The following is a 25,613-nucleotide window of genomic DNA, read 5'->3' on the forward strand; positions in this document are numbered from 1 at the left end:
AATGTGATATTCTGATTGCCTCCACGTTTTAACTTATTCAAGTGGAAGTTGCACGATTGAGACCTTTCCTTCAATTCAAGCACTTAAGATTAACCTTCATTTGTTTTATCCTCGCCACTTCAGATGAACTTTGGAGTATTTTTGCCTCAGCTGAAACTGCTGATGGCATCAAGTTACTCTGGGGTGTGGAGGACTTGAATTAACGTACAAAGCTGCTCTGTATTGTGTCACAACAGCAAGATGAAAGAGAACACAATTAGGATAGAGCGCTCCCTGAATCTCTTGCTGCAAAAAAGCTGCATGATGGAGCAGCGCCAATTTGAAAGCCAAGCGAGACGAGTTGGAACAATATTGTTGCAGCAGGAATGGGGGTGAACAAAATTTAATGTGAGATGGTTTCTCCTGCAATGTCTCCACAAATTATTCCTCTCCATCCCAGGTCATCTGACTCTTGTTCTGTCTTTTTTGCTCTATCCCAGACTATTCCAGTTAGCTGCGGCTTCTCATCACTGTGGCCCGACTTCTCTCTGATATGTGCTCTCAGTTCGGTTTTTTTCCAAAAGTTGTGATTTTTTATTGGTAACAATTTGTCTTTGATAAATTGAGTCCCAGAAGTGTAAGAGCATATCCCAGGACAGTGCCCTTGACTCCATGGGAGGGGATTCCTACTGTTGTCTCAGATTGACAACATACCTGCTCCCCTGCCAGACACTCTTGTCAGTGCCACACAGCCCAGACTGCAGGAACCTGCACACAGTGGGCCCACTATACTGAAGGTGGCTTGCCTCAAGCAGCCCCAAGAGTCCTGAATGGAAGCTCAACCGCCTCTTGGCTGAGCAGCATGGTGGCACAGTGGTTAGCACTGTTGTCTCACAGTGCCAGGGACCTGGGTTCGATTCCCAGCTTGGGTCACGGTCTGTGTGGAGTCTGCACCTTCTGCCCATGTCTGCGTGGGTTTCCTCCGGGTGCTCCAGTTTCTTCCCACAGTCCAAAAGACATGCTGGCTAGGTACATTGGCCATGCTAAATTCTCCCTCAGTGTACCCGGATAGGCACCAGAATGTGGCAACTAGGGGATTTTCACGGTAACTTCATTGCAGTGTTAATGTAAGCCTACTGGTGACACTGACAAATAAACTTTAAACTTCTCACCATCCATTCTGTAGCCAATGGGGAAGCATGAAGTACCAGAAAAAGTAAACAAGAATATGACACAGACACTAAAGGCTTGCCCAAAGTGATTGGTCATTTCTTTTATCAATGATGTTGAAACATATTTTGATAAATGTATTTTTATGGATTTGGTGCTGATTATTGTCTATGTGGTGAAATGAGAAGACCCATAGTTCAGGGTGAAGGAAGGAGATCTGATGGTGAATGGGGAATGGACGGCTGATTTAATTGTCCTGCTCTCCAATGAGCTTGTTCAGGCAGGTACATTGTCTGCCACTCCTGCTCCTCCTTCCTCTTCCTACGACATCACCATCACGTGACTACTCAACTTCCCTTTGTGCTGTCTTTTTCTCTCGTGTGTTTGCGTGTGTAAAAAAAACTATTTTTTTTGTTTTATATATTTACTAAACTGTTGCTACTTATGCCTACTTATGCCTTCTCCTTTAAAGAGATAACAGCACATGGTGGTATCGGTGGCAGCGATTTTTAATAAGCAAATGAGATCAAGCCTTGGAGGAGGAGCTATGCCTACTCCAATCAGCTTGGATCATGTAGATCAAGACAGGAGGTCAGGAGGTCTTGTCAGCTTGGATCGGAAATGTCTCAACCTGTTGAGACTCTGAAGTGGACTTGATTTGATTGAATTGGAATTAAAACAAAAAAAACTTTCACTTTTAGGTAGATATATTGGTCGCCTAAATGATTTTAAAAGTTACTCAAATTATAGCATTGTATAATGGTGTCAGGATATGTTCTACCATCATTTCTGGCTCTGATATTCTTGATCCAAAAGCCGCAGAAAAATGGAAGAGGTTCAGGTGTGCCTGAAAATACAATTTTCCTGCAACAAAATTAAATTCTTTAGGTGCATTAGGTAGGTGTATTGGCCATGCTAAATTGCCCCTTAGTGTCCCGGGATGCATAGGTTAGTGGGATTAGCAGGGTAAATATGTGGGGTCACAGGGATAGGGCCTAGATTGTTGGTGCAGATTTGATGGGCTGAATGGCCTCCTTCTGCACATAGGGATTCTATTCAATGAAAACACAGCCAGCAAGTGGAACCAGTGGCAATATTTCTCACAGTAATCAGGCAAGAGGCACATGAGGACTACCTCGGAATGTCAAACTTGTCAAAAATGGAGACAGAGACCAGATGAAGCCACTGCTGATAAAGTTCTTTCAGTACTACCAACAATAGCACTGGAGGAGATACAGAGGAGGTTGACCAGGGTGTTGCCTGGGATGGAGCATTTGAGCTATAAGGAAAGACTAGATAGGCTTGGATTGTTTTCTTTAGAGCACAGAAGGCTAAGTGTATAAGATTACGAGTGGAATGGACAGGGTGGCCAGCTGTTCCCCTTGGTTGAGGGGTCAATCACGAGAGGGTATACTTTTAGAGTAAGGGGCAGGGGATTCAGAGGGGATTTGAGAAAAAGCTTTTTCACTCAGAGGATGGTGGGAATCTGGAATGCATTGCCAGGGAAGGTAGTAGAGGCAGGAAACCTTAAAACCTTTAAAAATATTTGGATGAGCACTTGAAATATCACAATATTCAAGGATTTTTTAAAATACTTTTCCAATTCAATCAAATCAAGTCCAATTCAGAGTCTCAACAAGTTGAGACATTCCCGATCCAAGCTGACAAGACAGGGTCTGCAACCCCTGTCTTGGGCCTGATCTACATGTGCCAAGCTGATTGGAGGAGGAGCGCAAGCCTTCCTCCTCCAAGGCTTGATCTCATTTGCATCTTAGCCAAAAGGCCGAGATGCCACTTTTAAAAATTGCTTCATATGAAAATGAAGCTTAAATGCAACCCAATGACCTCAACCAAGTGCAGCATCCGCACAACCACACTCGATCCTAGCCAAAAGGCCGAGAAGCGATAGCATAATATTCAAGGATATGGGACAAATTCAGGAAAATGGGATTAGCGTGACTTTAATGGTAAATATTGTCAGTGCAGACTTGATAGGCCATCGGCCCTTTTCTGCACTGTCTGTGACTCTGTAACAGCACAAGAATATTTATTTTGTCAAGATCGCTTCTCGGCCTTTTGGCTAAGATCAAGTGTAGTATGGTCGGCCGCACTTGGTTGAGGTCATTAGGTTGCACTGAAGCTTCATATGTTTCATATGAAGCAATTTTTTAAAGCAGCGTCTCAGCCTTTTGGCTAAGATGCAAATGAGCTCAAGTCTTGGAGGAGGAACCTCCTCCTTCTCCAATCAGCTTGGTTCATGTAGATCAGGCCCAGGACAGGGTGGTTTGGTCGCTCGCCCTGTCTTGTCAGCCTGGATCTGAAATGTCTCAACTTGTTGAGACTCTGAATTGGATTTGGTTTGATTGAATTGGAAAAGTATTTTTAAAAATTTATTTTGTCAAGCTTCTTGGCCTTTTGGCTAAGATCAAGTGTAGTATGGACAGGCTGCGCTTGGTTGAGTTCATTAGGTTACATTTAAGCTTCATTTGAAGCAATTTTTAAAAGCGGCATCTCGGCCTTTTGGCTAAGATGCAAATGAGATCAAGCCTTGGAGGAGGTGAGTCTGCACCTACTCCAATCAGCTTGGCTCATGTAGATCAGGCCCAAGACAGGAGTGTAAGCCCTGTCTTGTCAGCTTGGATTGGAAATGTCTCAACTTGTTGAGACTCTGAATTGGACTTGATTTGATTGAATTGGAAAAGTATAAAAAAATTTATTTTGTCAGGTAGAAGTTCAACAGGAAAATGCAAGAGACAGATGAAATACAAGACCAAGTACTGCACAGACGGCCAATGGGTGCAATTTCTGTTCTACAACACTGGAAGAGGCGTTCTGAGGCTCGATTTTGTGATTGTGGGCACAATAGTGTGAGAAACACCACTTCAAGAGGCTACTCTGACCTTGTTGAAGATGGGTGAAATTAGACACTTATTTAAAGGCATAGGAACAGGAGTGGACAGAATATGAAAGCCAAGGCGACCCCAAGGATGACAGAGGCAAAGATTTGTCAGTTCGGGAACTGCAGGAAGAGACACCATAGAGAACCGTGTTTTGCTTTTGGGAAACATACAACAGTTGTGTGGGGGGGAAAAAACAACCACTTTGCAGTTAAATACTGTGGAAATAGATAAACAATTAGGGAAATAGATGATGAACCAAAGGAAAAACAAGTCTTTGTCATCTGTGAGGTCAGTTTGCATGGCCTGCAGGATGGCACACTTCATCTGGAGTCAGGTAGCTACCTAGAACTTCATGTAGACAGGGGTGCAAATTGCAATGTGATTCTGTTGCACCTAATCAAAATGCAACAATAAGTTTTAAGCTGAAAAGGTTTCAACTATTTAAGACTTTAGCTTGAGGCAATTCAAGGCTGTCCATTAAAGGGCAAATACAAATTCTGTTCCAGGTGGCAGGTGGACTGCAAACTCTATCACTAGAATGGAGCTGGGGGAACTAAGAATACAGATAATGTTGAAATTAACAGAACACCCTCTACTGGTTTATGTGGTCAACACCCACAACTAACAAACCACTGACCATGTTGTGTTTAATACTGAAACGCTGAGTATTCTGTGGATAATTTGAGGTAGAGAGCTTGCCGAATCAGGATTGTCAAGACAATAAATCCAGTCAGTCCAATATGTACCTCATAAGTACCAGTGGCTATAAGGAATAAGCCGAAAGGAACTTTGGGTGATCTGGTCAGACAGAATATCATAGTTCCTGTAATAATGTCAACTTCCTGGATCAGGTTGATGCTAGTCGTGCCTCACATAGATCATGCTCTGCAACTGCTTAGATCTTCTTCTTCTGAAGGCAGGTTCAACCCACAGCACTGTGATCTCCACATTGAGTAGGGCAAAGACAGGTCCAGAATCCATCCGAACTGGAACAGGGATGAAACCCCATGCTGTTGGCATCAATCTGATCCACACCAGCCATCCAGCTAACCAACTCTCCAAGGGATCCGAGATACTGTGGCAGCATGGACTTTTACATGCATATTGTTGTCGCCTGGAGCTATGATAGAGACGGCAATTTTTTTTCCATCACTTGGCCGACCCAGGAATCTCTCCTGCTTGCCATTGGTATATGTTGGAAAGAACTATAAGCTGATACTCAAACTATTTGGTCACATTATGAATGCACCTTCCTTGACCAAAAAGGCCTGGAGTGATATTTGAACCCAGAGCTTCTGGCTCTGAGACAGGGACACTACCCACTGTGCCTCATAACTGCATAGAAAATAAATAACAACTTATTCAAGGCCACAAGCAAGAGCATTAATGTCTGTGGACGATTGAAGATGTAGCTACATGCCTACATAATGCTGAAGTCTTCACAATTCTTCTGCAGTGGCTTTTGCAATTAAGTTGCAATGGACGAGCATCAGCCCTAACCACATTCCACATACCTTTCGATCGATACTGCTGGAAGTATATGTCCTTTGGGACAAGCTCAGCCGTAAAGATCTTCCAGCACAACATGTATAAGCTGATTGAAGGGCTGCAAGGAACAGTGGTCATTGCGGATGCTTTTATAATGGTTGTCCCTTGATACAGCCTGAAAGAAGCAAGTGGCACAAAAATCGAGTGTGCCAGCAACCTCGACAATCACAGACAGTGCTATCCATTCCCTGGTTTGAGGCTGCTGCAGTTGCAGCAGGTGACATAGCCCAGTGACAGCCTCCTTGATGAAGCGAAGGTGCCTCATTCAGAATTGTATCTCCGTAAAATTGATGTAGAATGAAGTAGCTCCTGAGGACTCTGTGGATATGATCTTCCATTCAGTCTTCTTCTCCCGTTTGTCCTCCCTCTTATGGCAGTTTCTACTGCACTGTGCTAGCCACCTCCTCCTCCATCCCCAAAGGTGGCACAGTGGTTAGCACTGTTGCCTCACAGCGCCTGGGTTCAATTCCCGGCTTGGGTCACTATCTGTGGAGTTTGCATGTTCTCCCCATTTCTGCGTGGGTTTCCTCCAGGTGCTCCAGATTCCTCCCACAGTCCAAAGATGTGCGGTTTAGGTGGATTGATTTAGCTAAATTGACCTTTAGTGCCAGGAGGACGAGCTAGAGTAAATGCATGGGATTATGGGGATGGGGCCTTGGTGGGATTGTGGTCGGTGCAGACTCGATGGGCCGAATGGCCTTCTTCTGCACTATAGGATTTTATGATTCTATGGTAGGCCTATGAGTTAATCCTTATCTGCAGCCAGACTGTATCGTCGTTAAGCAGTAACAATTGCGCAAGAGCAGCAAGATCTATCTGTATAAACAGCTGAGTTGTGCAACACAATAAAAACACCCAAAAGTCAAGCAGTGACCAGGAATAATAAACCAGCAGGTAACCTATAAACTATGGTCACTGTGAATAGCATTGGTGAAGGGGCCTTCTTGCTATGTGCAGCCACATCATTCTGTGGAGTGCTGTGGCACGCCAAATGGAAAATGGATCGTACAAGAAGCGCAGAATCCTAACCTACACACATTATTCAGAGCTTGTAATGTTGACAGCCTACATTTCTGCCATCTCTTCTACCAATATAACAGCAGAATTTTGGGTGTACTTCCTTGGTGGTTTATTAGACCATTCAGCAGCCTAATATTTTTCCCGCTCACAGTTTACTAAATTCACATCATCGTTTTGCATTTTTTTTACAGTCTATGTTTTTGAAAGATTCTAGCATGCACATGTCGAAGATAATCAGTGATTAGAACCATTACAATGTCTAAATAATATGGTTGAATTTTAAATCAGTTTGTTGAATAAACTCTGGTTAGACACCATCCAGAGCACTGAACTCCATTCTGTGCACTGCACCTCAGGAAGGCCCTCAGGATTAAGATCCAGGGTGGGATCCTGGAAAATGTGAACTATTTTCAACCTTGAGAGATTCCTTGCAACGAAGGAGACATAGGCTGGAATTCTCCGATCTCGCATGCCCCGCTACCACTGCCAGCGAGAACAGGGAATTTGGCAGTCAATCAAATCCCCATTCACTGCAGCAGGACCAGGGAATCCCAGCTGTGGGTGAAATCAGAGATTTTCGGCCATCGACAATGAAATTCATCATCACCTCCAATGTGCCAGTTCAGTCTTTGCCTGACTGAGGAAAGGAATATTTGAGGACCAGGATCTCAAACCTCCACAAGATCCTCTAAATCTGGGGCAAGAAAGGCGATCCAATAGCAGTGTCCTCTCCCAGCCCAATAAGTCCCGCATTGAGGCACCAATCACTCAAAATCTGCTGGATAGCACATGACATTCATATGGCTGACACCAGACTCCCAAATCAACTGCTCCATCCAGAACCTGGTTGTGGCAGGAGATTCCCAGGAGGACAGCGGAAATGCTTTTGGGATGTCCTTAACGTATCCCCGAAGTGGTGAAACATACCCATCAGGAGACCCTGGCTTGTGACTGACCAAAATGGAGACTGCTCATTTGGGAAAGCACTGAACACATCAAGAGACTTTGTTGGAAATATGTAGGGGCGAAGTCTCAAAGTTGGAGGGGACATGCAAACCTCCACCCAACCCTTCAAGCAGCACCTCCCCAGGTGTGGCAGAGTGGGTAGGTCCTGCTTATCAGCCTTCTCACAATGCACTGAACGAAAGGGGAAGCAATTCCAAGGGATTGCCTAAGAGGAGAGAGAATGGGCTTAGGACAGATTGCACAGGGCTAGATCTCTACTATATTGAACATATACCTTTTACTACATTAAAGGCTATATAAGGCTATATCAACCCAGATAAATGCGTAGTGGTCCATTTTGGCAGATCAAATGGGATGAAGGAGTACAATATAAAGGGAAAGACTCTTAGTACTGTAGAGGATCAGAAAGACCTTGGGGTCCAGGTCCATAGGACTCTAAAATCAGCCCCGCAGGTGGAGGAGGTGGTTAAGAAGGCGTATGGTGTGCTGGCCTTTATCAATCGAGGGATTGAGTTTAGGAGTCCGGGGATAATGATGCAGCTATATAAGACCCTCGTCAGACCCCACTTGGAGTACTGTGCTCAGTTCTGGTCGCCTCATTACAGGAAGGATGTGGAAAAGATTGAAAGGGTGCAGAGGAGATTTACAAGGATGTTGCCTGGATTGAGTGGCATGCCTTATGAGGATAGGCTGAGGGAGCTCGGTCTTTTCTCCTTGGAGAGACGTAGGGTGAGAGGAGACCTATTAGAGGTATATAAGGTGTTGAGAGGCATAGATCGGGTGGACTCTCAGAGGCTTTTTCCCAGTGTGGAAATGGCTGCTACAAGAGGACACAGGTTTAAGGTGCTGGGGGGTAGGTACAGGGAGACGTTAGGGGGAAGTTTTTCACACAGTGGGTGGTGGGCGAGTGGAATCGGCTGCCGTCAGTGGTGGTGGAGGCAAACTCAATAGGGTCTTTTAAGAGACTCCTGGATGAGTACATGGGACTTAATAGGATGGAGGGTTATAGGTAGGCCTAAAAGGTAGGGATATGTTCAGCACAACTTGTGGGGCCGAAGGGCCTGTTTTGTGCTGTAGTTTTTCTATGTTTCTATGTTTCTATAAGTGCACGTTGTTGTGATCCAGTTGTTTTTCAGATGACTTATAGGCTTTGATAGAGTGGTGGTGTATTACAGTTCACTTGAGAAGTAGGGTTACAGTGATTGGGCTTAGGTGGGATTGTTGTCGGTGCAGGTTCGATGGGCCGAATGACCTCCTTCTGCACTGTAGAGATTCTATGATTCCAAGTCCAAGTTGCTGCAGCACTTTTATATGCATGTTGTAGTCTGGTGCTATGGATAGCAATGGTAAAGGCTCCAACTTGCCACCATGCAGCTAACTGGGAATCTCTCCTGCTTTTATTGCCTGTGTTGGCTTGTGTTGGAAGGATTTGAAGGTTGGTAATCAACCTGTTTGGCTGTGTTATCAATGCACTATCCTTGACCATCAAGTCTTGGGGTGAGACTCAAACCTGGAGACTCAGAAGCAGGGGTGCTACACAAGTCCTTCATTTGAGTGGATAGAGGAAAATGGGCTCAAGAACAAGGGGACATAACTTTAAGAGTTAGAGCTAGGCCATTCAGGGTGATATTAGAAATCACTTCTTTACACATAGGGTAATGAAAATCAGGAACAACCCCCCCTCCCCCCCACAATGCTGTTGAGGCTAGATTAATAGAAAGTTTCAAAATGGAGAGTTACAGATTTTTGTTAGACATTGCTATAAAGTGATATGGAACCAAGGTAAATGGATTTATGATACAGGTCAATCATGATCTAATTGAACAATTCCTGTCCCTATGTTCATACACTATCACTTAGACAAACTTAAAGTTCTTTAAACTTTATTTATTAGTGTCACAAATAGGCTCACATTAAAAGTACACTGAAGTTACTGTGAAAATCCCCTAGTCGCCACACTCCGGCACCTGTTAGGGTACACAGAGGGAGAATTCAGCATGGTTAATGCACCTAACCAGCCCGTCTTTCGGACTGTGGGAGGAAACCAGAGCATCTGGAGGAAACCCATGGAGACACGGGGAGAACATGCAGACTCCACACAGACAGTGACCCGAGCTGGGAATCGAACCCAGATCTCTGCGCTGTAAGGCAGCAGCACTAACCACTGTGCCGCTCCACATTGTGCCACCTTCAAATAAGAGTATACACAGGGCACATTTACATTCAGTTAAATAAAAACACACATCAACCTTCATATCACTGAACTTCCACACAAAATACATACAACTTCTCTGCACAGCCCACATCTTCAGTTAAAAAAAATACATGAATAAATACAGGAAGCTTTATGATTCAGCAAACACAGATACAGACCAATTTGCCGTTCCATCTTTGGTAAGAGCTGAAATCTGCTGAATTGACTTGGTATTTTAGGGAATATAATAACTGGGGAATAATTCCCATAATGTCTTCTTTCTTCCCACATTCGGGTCAGAGTTCCTTAATATCGGTGAAAACATGTGTGCACAAAATCACACTGCTACTGCTAGCTTACTGCACAGTCTAATTAATGGGATGGCTTTTGACATACAAGCTTATGCACCCTAACACATGATTGCAGCAGAGTGATCTTTTCAATGAGGGTTTCACACTATGTAAATTCTAGTAACTGCATGTCAAAGCTCAATCCAACATCACTGGCTACTATGATACAATTGTAACCAGAATTTTCATATCAATCGTAAGCCAATTAACACTACTTTGACAGATTGTATCTGGCCATTGTTTTACATATACCATCAATTACTGGATTGTGAAGTTAAAGCTCTGTTTGCAGTGCAGCAGTAAAATTAGAGCAATAACATTTTGCTTTACACCAGCATTACTCTGGAGGATCAGGTTGGATCATTCTGTATTTAAACCACAGCATTTTAGTTGTTCGTGAGAAACAAAGCTGCTTTTGTTAATAACTAGTCTGCATTATATTTTCTCCCTTGCTACTAGATTTTCTTCTTGGTGACTATTTTGCATGTTCTATTCATTGCGCTCCCAGTTTTGCATTATGCTGCTTTGCGAAATAAGAACTTTAGAAATAGGAGCAGGAATAGGCCACAGAACGGCATTCTCCGATGGCCTCGGGCGGGATCTTACATTCTCGCTTAGAGAAACTTAACTTTTTTTGATACAGCTCTTTTTCTTTTATTCATTTATGGGACATGGGCATCACTGGCTGGGCCAACATTTAGTCCATCTCTAGTCACCATTGAATTGAGTGGCTTGCTAGGCTATTTCAGAGGGCATTTGAAAGTCAACCACATTGCTATGGCTCTGGAGTCACATGTACAAAGAACAGTACAGCACAGGAACAGACCTTTCGACCCACCGAGTCTATACCGATCAAGTTGCCCTACCTGTATCCCTCTACACCCCACCTGTTCATGTGCCTACCCAGACCAGGGTAAAGACGGCAGATTTCCTTCCCCAAAGGACATTCGTGAACCAGATGGGTTTTTCTGACAATTGACAATGGTTTCATGGTCGTCAGTAGATTCTTAATTCCAGATACATTTTATTGAATTCACATTCTGCCGTGCTGGGATTCGAACCCCAGAACATTAGCTGAGTCTCAGTCATTCAATAAACCGTGACTGATCTGATTGTGGTCTGAACTCCTTTTTCCCATCTGCCTCCATAATCCTTGACTCCCTTGTCAATCAAAAAAAACAGTCTAACTCAGCACCCTGCTTGAAGGAAAAGAGATTTCTAGACACCAGCGGCATTCTGGGAGAAGAAATCCGTCCTCATCCCCATTTTAAATGGTGATCTTATTTTTAAACTGTTCATCCTAGTTCTAGCTTCCCCCATAAGAGGAAACATCGAGCATCTATCCCGTCAAAAGCCCCCTCAGAATCTTATATATTTCAATGAGACCACTTCTCATTCTTCAATGAGTAGAGGCCCAACCTGCTCAACTTTCCTCATAAGACAACCCTTCATCCCAGGAATCAGCCTAGTGAACCTTTTCTAAGCTGCAACGCAAGTATGTCCCTCCTTAAGTAAGGTAACCAAACCTTTATGCAGTACTCTAGGTGTGGTTTTACCAATGCCCTAATATCAAACCAAACAATGGCATTTTTACACAGGAATGATAAAACTCCCATTAAATGACCAGGGCTAATAGTCAGGGCTGTCAACACAGGACAACTCTTAGGCCAGGGCGTGGAGGCAGGTACGTTGTGTGGAAGTTGTTGAAGCATTTAGGCTGCCAGGGGTCATGACACACTTTGGCCCGACTTGGCTGTTCATGAGGCTGCTATATCTCCTACTTGTTTATCAGATAATTGGTTAACCTAGCAGAGATGACTGAGAAGAGATAGCGTTACATTGGCAATCGTAGACATGGGATATAATATAAAGACACTTGATGGAGTCTCCATCAAAATGGTAAATGTAAGATTTACCTCCATAGTGAAGGTATTAAATTACAATTGCAAATAGAGGATATGAAATCTCTCGATGTGGGTGTGTTGGTAAGTCTGCCAATAAACAGCAAAATGCATCGGAAACCAATCTGTCAGACATAGAAATTCATTTCTCTATAATTGAGTTTTCAATTGAGGCCCATGTGTACGGAGGTTAGAGAAGTCAACCAGCACACTATACTACTCAAATAAGAAACCTTAATGAATCAGTTTGAGGCGAGGAAATGGAGCACACAGAGTTCCATTTCCCAGTGGAATACAGCAAAATACTTATAACATGAACTAATATGCAAGTACTCAGAACTAATGAACAATATTCTTGTTACTTCTAATCTTCAACAGTACATTGAAACATAACTCAGAGTATTAAAAAAGTGTACATGTATGGGTTCCGGATAACTTCATACTTGCTTCTGGTTGGTAAAGTAACGATTTGTATTTGGGGAACATCAGCAATTCCGGTTGGTGGAGAATTCCGGTTGGTGGAGAATTCTGGTTGATGGAGTGTTGGATAACACAAAGTTTACTGTACAAATATTAAATAACATCAGGCATTTTCTTCAAATTGAATCAAAATAAAGAGATCAGGGACAAGACAGTAAACCATTAATGAAACAATAAATTAAAAGACTTATGGGGTGATCTTACCGGTTTGTCATGCTGGTCAGTCAGCATGGCGAGTCAGTAAGATCGGGCAAGGCAAAAGATTGGGTTTGCGCTATTACCGGCCCCGTTCTGCCAGCAAAATCAGCTTCGCATCCAAAAGGAATGTGAAGCCGATTTCAATATTTAAAACACAATTTAAATATCATTACTGAATCCCGGACGCTATCGTCCAGGCTCACTTGTACTTACCGCTTCGCCTGTTGAGGTCCTCACCAGCGAGGATCACATATGGTTCCCAACAAGGAGGACCTGCCATGATGGCCTCACCAGTCAGACCGAAGGTCATTGAAGCTCCCCCGGGTGGTTGGGGCAGTGCCAGCCTGGCACCCTGGCACTGGGCAATGCCAAAGGTCCGGGGCTTGAAGGTGAGGCCATAACGGGGAGGGAAGGGGAGAGCTCTACATCGGCTGAGGCACCAATCGGGAGGACGGGGCAGAGGATCAGCCAGGCTGACAATTAGGGTGGAGTGGCAGGGGGGCAGGTGCACTGGGAGATCAGGGCACCTGCACAATGACGCCGCTAGAACTTAGCAGCTGTCTTCTTGGTGAAATTAGGCCCCACCCACTTCCCCTGCTGGTGAGAATCACATCTGGGCTCTTTTTTACTAAGTGTTGTATGATCTGGAAGCTTGCCCAAAAATATGGGTGGGATTTTCTCTCGTTTTCACACTCATTCGGCACTTAGAATGTCCTTGGTAATATCGCCCCCTTATTCTCTCAAAGCTGAGGAATAAGTTCCAAAATATTTGGTGCAATAAGACTTAAAACAGTTATTTATTTTAAAATCTGTACTGTTTAAGTAACTAGGTAAGAAGTTTAACAACACCAGGTTAAAGTCCAACAGGTTTATTTGGTAGCAAAAGCCACACAAGCTTTCGGAGCTCTAAGCCCCTTCTTCAGGTGTGGCTTTTGCTACCAAATAAACCTGTTGGACTTTAACCTGGTGTTGTTAAACTTCTTACTGTGTTCACCCCAGTCCAACGCCGGCATCTCCACATCATAAGTAACTAGGCTCATTGGAGATTTACACCTGGAGTTAGAGCTGGAAAACTATTGATAGTTCTTGAGGAACATAAATTAATTAAATAAAAACATAAGAATGGAATAAGGGATGACCATTCGGTCTATCCAGCTTGCATGTCACCTTGGTCTTCTTTGAAGCTACATCAACTAGCTTTGCCTTATTCTTATTCTGGTACCATAATATTTATAATCCTAAAATATTTATGAGGAATGCATTAAGACCTTGGTCTTGAGACATTTTTGCACTTGCATCAAATGAGCAGTAAAATGCCTGTTCCGAGGTGTCAGTCCAAAGCAACGTGAAATATTTTGGTCTAATAAGATCCATCCAAGATTATGGTGTGATTTTGGGAGTGGTGACAAGTAGCTGGCACAACCATACCATAACATTGTGTGTGTCATGAAGCCTTATGGTGAGTTTCTGAATCCTCAGGACAGTCACTAGTGTGGCAGTTCAGGTCTGCTGGTCTCACGCAGGGTGCACCAGTTTCCTCAGAAACTAACCATGCTCATGTTGTATCCAACTATGTGCAGTGAGGATGGCCCGGACACCACAAATTACTCATTGGACTGGATCTACTGAGAAGTGGCAATCACCATTGGATTGCCACTCCCCTCCTATTTTCTCACTCTGATCTGGAGCTCAGCATTTGTCACCCAGATATCCAAACCAGAAATGCCTATTCTCAGAGTCCTTCCTCATAGTACAGGATCATTCAGGAAGTGGAGCCACACCAACTTTTTACAGCACTCGTTGCCATATTCCAGCAAATCTAAAGGTCTCTAAGCTACTTTGAGAAGCTACAGAAAGAAGGTAAGTGTTTAAGGTAAGTGGATGATGGTGGGTGAGGGGGTAGTGTAGCAGATGGGTGGATGTGGTCAGGCAGTTAGGAAGTCGGAGGGTAGTTGGGTTGTCAGGAGGATAGTCAAAGGATCCACTAGGATCTTGCAGGGATCAGTAATATCGTAATCCTGCAGATAGAACTGGTTTTAATTCTTCTAACCCTTCCTGGATAACTATTCTGATAAGTGAGCAAGAACCATCCGAAGTCTCTAACACTGTCCCAGCATTGCGGAGGGTTCTAGACACAGGAAAATTGCCCATCAGAAGTCCAAACTTCCCAGTAATTTCCATGTAGTCAGTGCATCAGGACTACCGAGGGGGCTCCCATAGTGCATCTTGGGAGGTAATTCTGGGTATGACCATCGGAGATCAGAAATTCTGGGTCATTATTTAATCATCTTAGTCACACCCCAGCAGGGCTGTTAAATTAAAGGCAACAGAAATAATTCTCTAGGTTTGTAACTGATGCCCAGATTATAGGAAAGGAATTTGTTTTCATTTTTAATACCTTTTCCTTAGGTCCTTAACATTTCATGAGGCGTTGAGTGTTTGTCTACACAGCAGCGAAACAATGTTTGATTTCTTCCTTTTTCTTTATCATGCATTTGGGTCAGATAATGCTTGCAACTATAAATTTGATTACTCCTCCATTATCTGTTACTTGAAAAGTAGATTCAACCCATTTGAGTTTTTGTCCATTTTTTTTCTTGTGAAAGAGAAGACTTTTATTTCTGATATGCAAATAATTCTACATTACTTGACAGATGTGTGAGTGCAATCAGTTGATGTGAGGTCTCTGAACCAAATATTCCTCAATGCATATTGTTTAATACATCAGTGCAAATTCTTTTAAAGTGATTGTTTTTATGCAGGTTAATCTGAGATCTCAGTCAACTGCTTAGTCAACAATGCTTTGACAAGCTCTGAAGAATAATCAAACAGAAATCCCTTGATGTGGCTTTTTCATTTCATTATCTGTTCCTGGCTCCTTGCTGGTGCAAATTGCCAGTGTAGCAAAACAAAGTAATTGTATTTATATAAAACCACACAAGACATCAGGATGTCCCAAACTATTCCACAACCAAAGAAGTACTTTTTGATATGTAATTACTATCACACTGTAGGAAACTGCAACAACCAATTTACACAGCATGATCCAAAATATAGCGATGAGATAAATGACCAGATTATCTGTTAATGGTGTCCATTGATTCTGTCTACACTTCCTGCTGCCTCGGAAAAGCAGCCAGCATTATTAAGGACCCCACACATCCTGGACATACCCTCTTCCACCTTCTCCCATCAGGAAAAAGATACAAAAGTCCGAGGTCACGTACCAACTGACTCAAAAACAGCTTCTTCCCTGCTGCCTGCAGACTTTTGAATGGACCTACCTCGCACTAAATTAATCTTTCTCTACACCCTAGCTATGACTGCAACACTACACTCTGCACTCTCTCCTTTCCTTCTCTATGAACTGTATGCTTTATCTGTATAGCATGCGAGAAACAATACTTTTCACTGTATACTAATACATGTGACAATAATAAATCAAATCAAATCAAAATCAGGATAAAAGCAAATTACTGCGGATGCTGGAATCTGAAACCAAAAGAGAAAATGCTGGAAAATCCCAGCAGGTCTTTCAGCATCTGTAAGGAGAGAAAAGAACTGACGTTTCAAGTCCAGATGAACCTTTGTCAAAGCTTTTGACAAAGTGTCATTGGGACTTGAAATGTTCCCTGGCCTATTTGTGATTCCAGACTCACAACAATGTGGTTAACTCTTCAGATGCCCTAACCCAGCACAGTGACACAGTGCTTTGCACTGCTGTCTCCCAGCACCAGATTCCCGGCTTAGGTCACTGTCTGTGTGGAGTCCGTACATTCTCCCTGTGTCTGCGTGGGTTTCCTCTGGGTGCTCCGGTTTCCTCCCACAGTCCGAAAGATGTGCTGGTTAGGTGCTATTGACCATGCTAAATTCTTCCTCAGTGCACCTGAGCAGGCACTGGAGTGTGGCAACTAGGAAATTTTCAAAATAACTTAATTGCAGTAAGCCTACTTGTGACACTAATAAATAAGCTTTTAAATTTAAGGGTAATTAGGGATGAGTAATAAATGTTGGCCCAGCCAGTGATGCTCACATCCCATAAATGGTTTTTTTAAAATTGCTTTTGCATTGTGAAGAAAATTGGTATTTGCAGCCCAATCAGTCTTAGGCAAAACAACCTTGGCACTTTGACAGCTTTCTTAAAAATGATAAGATCCCATTTATATGTTCTCCCACGTAACCAAATGTTTTTCCTTGCAAGTCATTTCATAGTCGTATGCTCAAAACAATAATAAATACTGTTTGAAGAATTGAGTGATGATTTGCAATACCATTGAAATATATATAATACAGTACTCCTTAAGATGCTAAATAAGCAACAAGCTTGCAGCTTGTAATCTTATTTAAAATAGCATAAATATTTATGAGCGCATTGCATCTATGTCGGCAAGATACACTGCTTGGGAGAAGATATATAAACGTCCATAATGAATGAATATTTTCCCCAATGTTTATGGTTCCATAGATTGATAGTGTGTTTACTAACCATTGATGTTCTCATGCAACTTAACACCCACACTGCATTTTATTGTATGCAGTCTTACTTCAGTCTAGCAGAGGCAGAAGCAACCTTCACCAGCAGAAAGCTCCCACTTTTGAGGGCAATGTTTCAGTGTAGATCGTGCCAGTTGAACGGGGGTGTTTCCTTCTCCCTCATCGCCAGTTGATATAAACTCTACTTCATTTCATGCTAATTATATTTGTTTGGCATGGATGGGAGCAGTTTGTTTCTGCAGAGTCCAAAACCCGACACTTCATCATCACAAGCTGCAGTGGAGCAGTTATTGGCAGGCTGAGGTGGAAATGAAATTTGGATGAGGTGCAAAAACACTCTGCAGAAAATTTATGCATTCTTGGGATGTGAGAACCACTGGCAAGGCCAACATGTATTGCCCAACTATGATTACCCTTGAGAAGGTGGCCGTAGCTGCCTTCTTGAATAGCTGCATTTTATGTGGTGCCGGTAAACCCATGGCAGCGTTACAGAGGGAGTTCAAGCATCTTGACTCAGCAACGGTGAAGGAACGGCGATATAGTTCCAAGTCAGGCTGGTGTGCATCTCGGAGGGGAACTTGTAGTTTGTGGCGTTCCCGTGCATCTGCTGCCATTGTGGTCGAGGTTTATCTATGTGGATTTGAAAGTTGCTGAGAAAGGAGCCTTGGTAAATCGCTGCACTGCACCTTACAGATTGTAAACACTGCTGCCACTGGATGCTGGTAATGGAGGGAATGAATGTTTAAGGTAGACAGTGGTATATCAAATGGAATCTCATCTGGGATGGAGTCAACATTCCTGAGTTCTTGGAGCTGCAGTCATGCAGGCAAATGGAGAGTTTTCTATCACACTCCTGAAGTGCACTTTGTCGATAGTGAGCAGGCTTTACAGAGTCAGGAGGTGAGTTATTTACCCTCGAAATCCCAGCGTCTGACCTGGTCTTGTAGCCAATTATTTATACGCCTGGTCCAATTGTGAGGAACTCAGTGACCTTAATGTAAGACTCCTTGGATCCATACATCATGTATTCTTGATGATTATTAAAAACTGCGAACGCCAACAGCCTACTGTGTGCAAATTGATAAACACCTTCCAGGGCCCAGAGAGTGCAGACAAAATAACTGGATGCCAAGATTATCATTTGGCCAGGCATCAGCATATTGGAATGTTTATGACCTGATAGGTGGGAAGCCAAGGAGCTTGGGAATTTCACCTGGCCTAGTTGGCCGATGACATCTTTTGTAATGGGGCCTTTTAAATAATAGAGATAATGGCTGCAATTTGACTGACACGCCCGCCCCGATTCTGGACGTGGGCGAGGCTCGGAGAACAGCATTCTCTGTTGGCCTCGGGTGGGATCATACAAATTCTGGGCAGATGTGCAGGTAAAATTCCGCCCAATGGGCTGGATTTTCTAGCTCTGCAAATCGCACTGGGGCCACATTGGGGTCAGAAAATTGCAGGGGAGGGGCCTAGCACATTTAGGGCTGGCTAGAAACCCCTTTGCGAGTGTGGGAATCAGATTCGCATATTTAAATCTCCAGTTAAATATGCTGCATCAATTTCAAGCTGGATGCATCCTGCACCCTTCCAGGACTCTCAGGGGTAATAGGAACCCACCGTGAACCACAACTGGTCTCCACAAACAGAGAACAGTCGTGATGGCTACACCAAGCACCACAGGGACCATTGAAGCCCCTGGATGTCTGGGAAATGGCAGCATAATGCCCTGACTCTGCCCTGGGCACCCTGGCTGTGCCCAACTGCTAGGTTGGCAGTGCCAGAGTGCCAGGTTGGCTGTGTGCAGGGTTGGCAGTGCCAAAGGACAGATCTGAAGAAGGGACAAGGGGGTTTTCGCAAGAGGGGAGGCCATGGAGGAATTCCTGGAGGGCACCTTTGGCAACCCCATTGTGGGGTGTCGCACATTTGGTGAGAGAGGGTGCTAGTACGAGCAAGTGGCGGGGGTGGGGGGGGGGGGGGGTAGAGATGATGCCAGAAAGTGAAGGGGAGGGTCATCGCTGGCAAGTGAGAGGTGGGTGTGTGTAGGTTTGACTGCAGAACAGGCTGCCCTTTAAAAATGGCATCGTAATCTCTGAGGGGCCGGTCTTGCCAGAGTCTTTAGGTCCCCATTCCAAAATAAATCCTAAGTATGGGAAAATTCAGTGAGGATCTCTCCAGGCTGCGTAAAAGTTTCTAAGGGCACGATCTTACTGGCCGTTCATGCCATGGTCTCGCTGTAGCGCGGTTGGAGAATTTGGTGCCCAATCAAATCTCTGTTCACTGCAGCGGAATGGGAAAATCCCACCGGCATGAACGGTTGGTAACATTCCAGCCTAAGTGTGACTGGATTGCACCAATCCTCCCAACGGGAATCTCATTGGTTTCCCACTGGGGACAACACTTGGAAATTGTTTTGGGAGAATTCCACCCAATGATTGGTTTACGTTGGTCTACATAACCTTTGCTGTGAAAAAAAGGCATAAAACGGGATCCCCTTGGCTGGAAGGGAGAGAGTTTTGGCCAGAGGAAGTTTGGAACCATCACACAGTTAAAGTTAAAGTTTATTTATTAGTCACAAGTAAGGTTTACATTCACACTGCGATGAAGTTACTGTGAAATTCCCCTAGCCGCCACAGTCTGGCGCCTGTTCAAATCAATGCACCTAACCAGCACGTCTTTCAGAATGTGGGAGGAAACCAGAGCACCTGAAGGGAACCCACACAAACACAGGGAGATCGTGCAAACTCCACACAGTCACCCAAGCTGGGAACTGAACCCGGGTCCCTGGCACTGTGAGGCAGCAGTGCTAACCACTGTGCTACCATGCTGCCCATATGGACTATCACAGAAGAATAGAAAACATTGACAGTGAGTATGTGGAGCTCACACTTGTACCCTGAGCATAATGGTAATGCTGTTGCATCTTTATACTCTGCTCAGATATTAACATGTATCACATCCTACTTATACCGAATAAATTTGAATCATTTCAGAATTTGAGATAAGGAGGTTAAGGGTTAATTGACTCTGATACACTTGAATTCCAACAAAATTCTCCCTTGTTGGAGATAAGACCATAAGGCCATAAGACATAGGAGCAGAATTAGGCCACTTGGCCCATCGAGTCTGCTCCACCATTCAATCATGGTTGATATTTTTCTCATCCCCATTCTCCTGCATTTTCCCCATAACCTTGACCCCCTTATTAATTAAGAGCCTATCTATCTCTGTCTTAAAGATACTCAATGACCTGGCCTCCACAGCCTTCTGTGGCAAAGAGTTCCACAGATTCACCACTCTCTGGCTGAAGAAATTCCTCCTCATCTCTGTTTTAAAGGATCATCCCTTTAGCCTGAGGTTGTGCCCTCTGGTTTTAGTTTTTCCTACTAGTGGAAACATCCTCTCCACGTCCACTCTATCCAGGCCTCGCAGTATCCTGTAAATTTCAATAAGATCCCTCCTCATCCTTCTAAACTCCAATGAGTACAGACCCAGAGTCCTCAACCGTTCCTCATACGACAAGTTCTTCATTCCAGGGATCATTCTTGTGAACCTCCTCTGGAGCCTTTCCAAGGCCAGCACATCCTTCCTTAGATATGGGGCCCAAAACTGCTCACAATATTCCAAATGGGGTCTGACCAGAGCCTTATACAGCCTCAGAAATACATCCCTGCTCTTGTATTCGAGCCCTCTCGACATGAATGCTAACATTGCATTTGTCTTCCTAACTGCCGACTGAACCTGCATGTTAATCGTAACAGAATCTTGAACAATGACTCCCAAGTCCCTTTGTGTTTCTGATTTCCTAAGCATTTCCCCATTTAGAAAATAGTCTATGCCTCCATTCCTCCTTCCAAAGTGCATAACCTTACACTCTTCCACATTGTATTCCATCGGCCACTTCTTTGCCCACTCTCCTAACCTGTCCAAGTCCTTCTGCAGCCCCCCTGCTTCCTCAATACTACCTGTACCTCTACAGATCTTTGTATCATCTGCAAACTTAGCAACAGTGCCTTCAATCCCTTCTTCCAAATTGTTAATGTATATTGTGAAAAGTTGTGGTCGTAGCATTGACCCCTGAGGCACATCACTAGTCACCGGCTGCCATCCTGAAAAAGACCCCTTTATTCCCACTCTCTGCCTTCTGCCAGTCAGCCAGCTGCCTGGCACTTAGGCCCAAGCCTGAGTGTTCTCCAAGTCTTGCTGCATGCGAGCACAGTTCGCTTCAGTGTCTGAGGAATTGCAAATTGCACTGAACACTGTGCAATCATCAGTGAACAAGGATTTGGTGTGCTTTCGTCATGCTTCAAGTATCTCACTTTGTCATGTATGTATTTTGCTTGAAATGAGTATGCATAAAAAATAAAGCCAATAATTTCCTAGTGGCTTTTTCTGACCTCTAATTGCCCGAGAACAGTAAGTGCCAATTCACCTTTCACAGTAATATAACAGTGCGTTCTCCTCATTGCCATGTGCAACACTACAGTGGATCAGCTCATTTCACAGTCTTTAAGATTGTCAGCCTGCCAATTTTAAACATGTAAATGAATAGGCAGAAAATTATGGGCTGCCAAACAGTTAAGTGGAAAACTCCTGCCCCGACTGTATTTTATTCTAGCACATAAATTAAAATATAGAAGAGGCAGGGTGACTTTCTGTGGTGCTGTTACTTACTATAAGTAACATTTCTGCCATTCAAATGCGTAGCTAGCAATTTTTGACATTTTCAATCCAACATCCTGGCTTCCGGCCTAACTCTGCTCAATCCTCATCTCACTAATGGGTTAAAGTCCACCTCCACAGCTAGTGCAGTATTGACTCTATGTACTCAGCAGTATGAGCTAGGAGCTGCTTTTCCACAGCTCATTCACATCACTGTGAGAGAGAAGGCAAAAGCTCACACCCGTACAAACATGTGGACAGCAGGTTACCAATCTAATTTCCATAGAGATATTTACTCATTGAGAGCCGCTGAAAGTGATTCTTCATCATCACCTAAACATGCATGGCAATATAGCAAGCATTGAAACTTGTTTTTAAATCTAATCATTTACATCTTTGTAACACAGCCGCAAAGCTCATCATTAAAGTTTATAGTTTATTTTATTAGTGTCACAAGTAGGCTTACATTAACACTGCAATGAAGTTACTGTGAAAATCCCCTAGTCACCACATTCCGGCGCCTGTTTGGGTACACGGAGAGAATTTAGCATGGCCAATGCACCTAACCAGCATGCCTTTTGGACTGTGGGAGCAAACCCACGCAGACATGGGGAGAATGTGCAGACTCCACACAGTGACCCAAGCTGAGAACCAAACCATGGTCCCTGGTGCTGTAAGGCAGCAGTGCTAACCACTGTGTCACATTATTAGAATGAGACAGTCTCACCCAGGTGTTCTTACAACCAACTGACAGATAGCCCACGGTGCTACTCAATAAAAAGCAGAGGATCCAGTACTCTAGCCAATGTATATCCATCAAACCAGTGCCACAAAAAGAAACAGCTTCGCTGGTCATTTATTTGACTGCTGTTTGTGGGACTTGGCTGTATAAAAGTTGGTTACCATGTTTGCCTACATTATAACCACACTTCAAAAAAGGTACAGCATTGACTGTGAAGTGCATTGGAATGTTATAGAAAGCGCTAGGGAAATGCAAAAGATTTAGTTTGCTGAATACAATTGCTGTTTTTAGTACCAGGTTAGCAGTGAAAGGAATCTTGAACTAAGACTAAAAATACAGTAATAAATCAATGTTGTACATTAAAATCACTCCCCTTTTTTAAGAGTACCTTTGTTACCATAATTGACATTTTTTTGGATTAGCTACATTGCTAAAAATAATTAGCCTGCTATCAAAATCTTGTAAAAGCATCACCATTTAGGTAACGATGATACACTCCTGTTACATTATCTTTGTATTTAATTTAGCTTGTAATCAAAGAAGCAATTGTGTCATTAGTGGTTGAGATAATTGTTCACTCCAGTTCACATGTTATGGGGTCAATTTGCCCCCAAAAATTCTAACTGTTGAATTCATGTGAAAACTGGAGTAAATCATGCTTTTTTTTCAGCAGGAGTTTCAAAATGAATCTCCCAGACTCTGTTGAAAATCAGTGGGTCTATTCCCGCTGGAGAGGCCGGCAACATAGCGCTGAGGGGGCCACTGCGCATGCGCTGATCTGTCATAGTGGAGATCGGCATATGCGCAGTAGCCCTGCACTGCCGGCCTCCCACATCGCTGGCCCGACCCCCTCGATGTGTCTGGGCAAGCCTTGCTCACCCCCCCCCCCCCCCCCCCCCCCCCGTCCCCAGCCCGCCTCAATCTCCACCCCCATCCCCCGTAGCCCTGATCTCCAGACCCACTCCCACTGGCAGCCCCAAACCCTCCTGCAGCCCCGACAACTCCCAGCAGGCTGAACCCCCCTCCCCCCGCTCCATCCCGATAGCCAGCTCCCTCTGTCCCTCAGCCCAAATGCAGAGTGGCAGTGGGACAGCCCCACCCTGACCAATCGCCCCCCAAGGCCGCACCCCATTAGGTCCCGTCTCCTTGGCACTGCCCTATGCCCAGTGGGCAGTGCCAAGGTTCTCCCTAGTCATTGGTACTTTGGCCCCTTGGGACCCAGGCTGGCACTGCCATGGTGGCAATGCACAGGGGGCACCCCCACCCCAGAGCCCGACTCTCTGGAGGGCCCCGATTGCCCCCCCCCCCTTCACTCCAGCAGGATTGGGCCGCTAGCTCCCCGCAAGTGGGGAGCTATACTAAACCCTGCTGGAGTGAACCACCCCTGGTGGAGGAGGGTGGGGGATGGGGGGGGAGGGTGGGGGGGAGTTGCTAGTGGGCTCAGAGGTTTCAGTCCCGGGCCCGCTAATGCAATTTAAAATATATACAAATGATCATTACCATAAGTTATTCAGATCTGCGCTAATTTCCTGCACGGAGCTGACCGTGCCGGAAATCCACTGCCAGAGACTCGCGGAGGCCATGGCGCCCAGTGGGGAGCTCCAGAAACGGTCTCCGCTCGAGTCTCCCATCCCGCTGCGCTACAAAGGCAACGCAGCAGGCTGGGAGAAAAGCCCCTAATATTTTTACTTTTCCACTCATGTGTTTAACAGTAACACCACTCAGGAGACAGGAAGAAGTCTCACAACACCAGGTTAAAGTCCAACAGATTTATTTGGCAGCACGAGCTTTTGGAGCACTGTCCCTTCATCAAGTGAGTGGTGAGTTGGGTTCATAAACAGGACAGATATCGACACAGACTCAATTGCAAGATAATGGTTGGAATGCGACCAGAAACTGGCCAAGTTCCACATACATGAGGACGGCCTCACCCGGGATCTTGGGTTCATACCACACTACCTGTAACCCCCAACATTTGGCCTGGGTTGCAAAATCTTACTAACTGTCCTAGCTTGAGACAATTTACACCTCTTTAACCTATGCTCATCCCTCTCTCCACTCGCATTGTCTGCACCTGTAAAAACTTGATTACCTGTTAAGACTCGCATTGTTGGCGTTGCGTTGTTAAGCACAACGCAACGCCATCCGCACTCTCAAGACATACCGCAACATTGTCATAAAACCAACAGACAAAGGAGCGGTCACCATCGTACTGAACAGAGCGGATTACTGCAAAGAAGTGTACCGACAACTGAACAACCAGGAACACTAGAGACAGTTACCCGCAGATCCGACCAAAGAACACACCCATCAACTCAACAGACTGATTAAGATCTTTGACCTGGACCTTCAGAGCACCCTCCTGGCTCTCATCCCATGTACTCCCTGCGTTGGAGATCTCTACTGCTCCCGAAGATACACAAGGCCAACACACCCAGCCGTCCCACTGTATCAGGCAAATGAGACCTTGTGTGAGAACCTTTCTGGCTATGTCGAGGGCATCCTGAAACCCATTGTACAAGGAACCCCCAGCTTCTGTCGCAACACTACAGACTTCTTACAGAAACTCAGCACACATAGAGCAGTTGAACCAGGAACACTCCACATCACAATGCACATCCCGGCACTCTACACCAGCATCCCTCACGACGACAGCATTGCTGCAACTGCCTCAGTACTCAAGGCCGACAACTGCCAATCTCCAGATACAATTCTACAACTTATCTGCATCATCCTGGACCACAACATCTTCACCTTCAACAACCAATTCTTCATCCAGACACACGGAACAGCCATGGGGACAAAATTCGCACCTCAATATGCCAACATCTTCATGCACAGGTTCGAACAAGACCTCTTCACGTCACAGGACCTTCAACCGACGATATACACTCGATACACCAATGACATTTTCTTCCTTTGGACTCAAGGCGAATAATCACTGAAACAACTACATGATAACTTCAACAAGTTCCATCCCACCATCAGACTCACCATGGACTACTCTCC

At 44.5% G+C, this 25,613-nt stretch overlaps 1 protein-coding gene and 1 pseudogene across 3 annotated transcripts in view; one reads left to right on the top strand and one right to left on the bottom strand.

Moving 5' to 3' along the window:
- Window positions 1-25,613, bottom strand: part of lpin1a (lipin 1a) — a 144,421-nt gene that overhangs the window by 93,176 nt on the left and 25,632 nt on the right. The window lies entirely within an intron of this gene.
- LOC144494517 (U2 spliceosomal RNA) lies at window positions 3,210-3,413 on the top strand (annotated as a pseudogene).

This window comes from Mustelus asterias, chromosome 5 (genome assembly GCF_964213995.1).
Source record: "Mustelus asterias chromosome 5, sMusAst1.hap1.1, whole genome shotgun sequence".
NCBI classification, from domain to species: domain Eukaryota; kingdom Metazoa; phylum Chordata; class Chondrichthyes; order Carcharhiniformes; family Triakidae; genus Mustelus; species Mustelus asterias.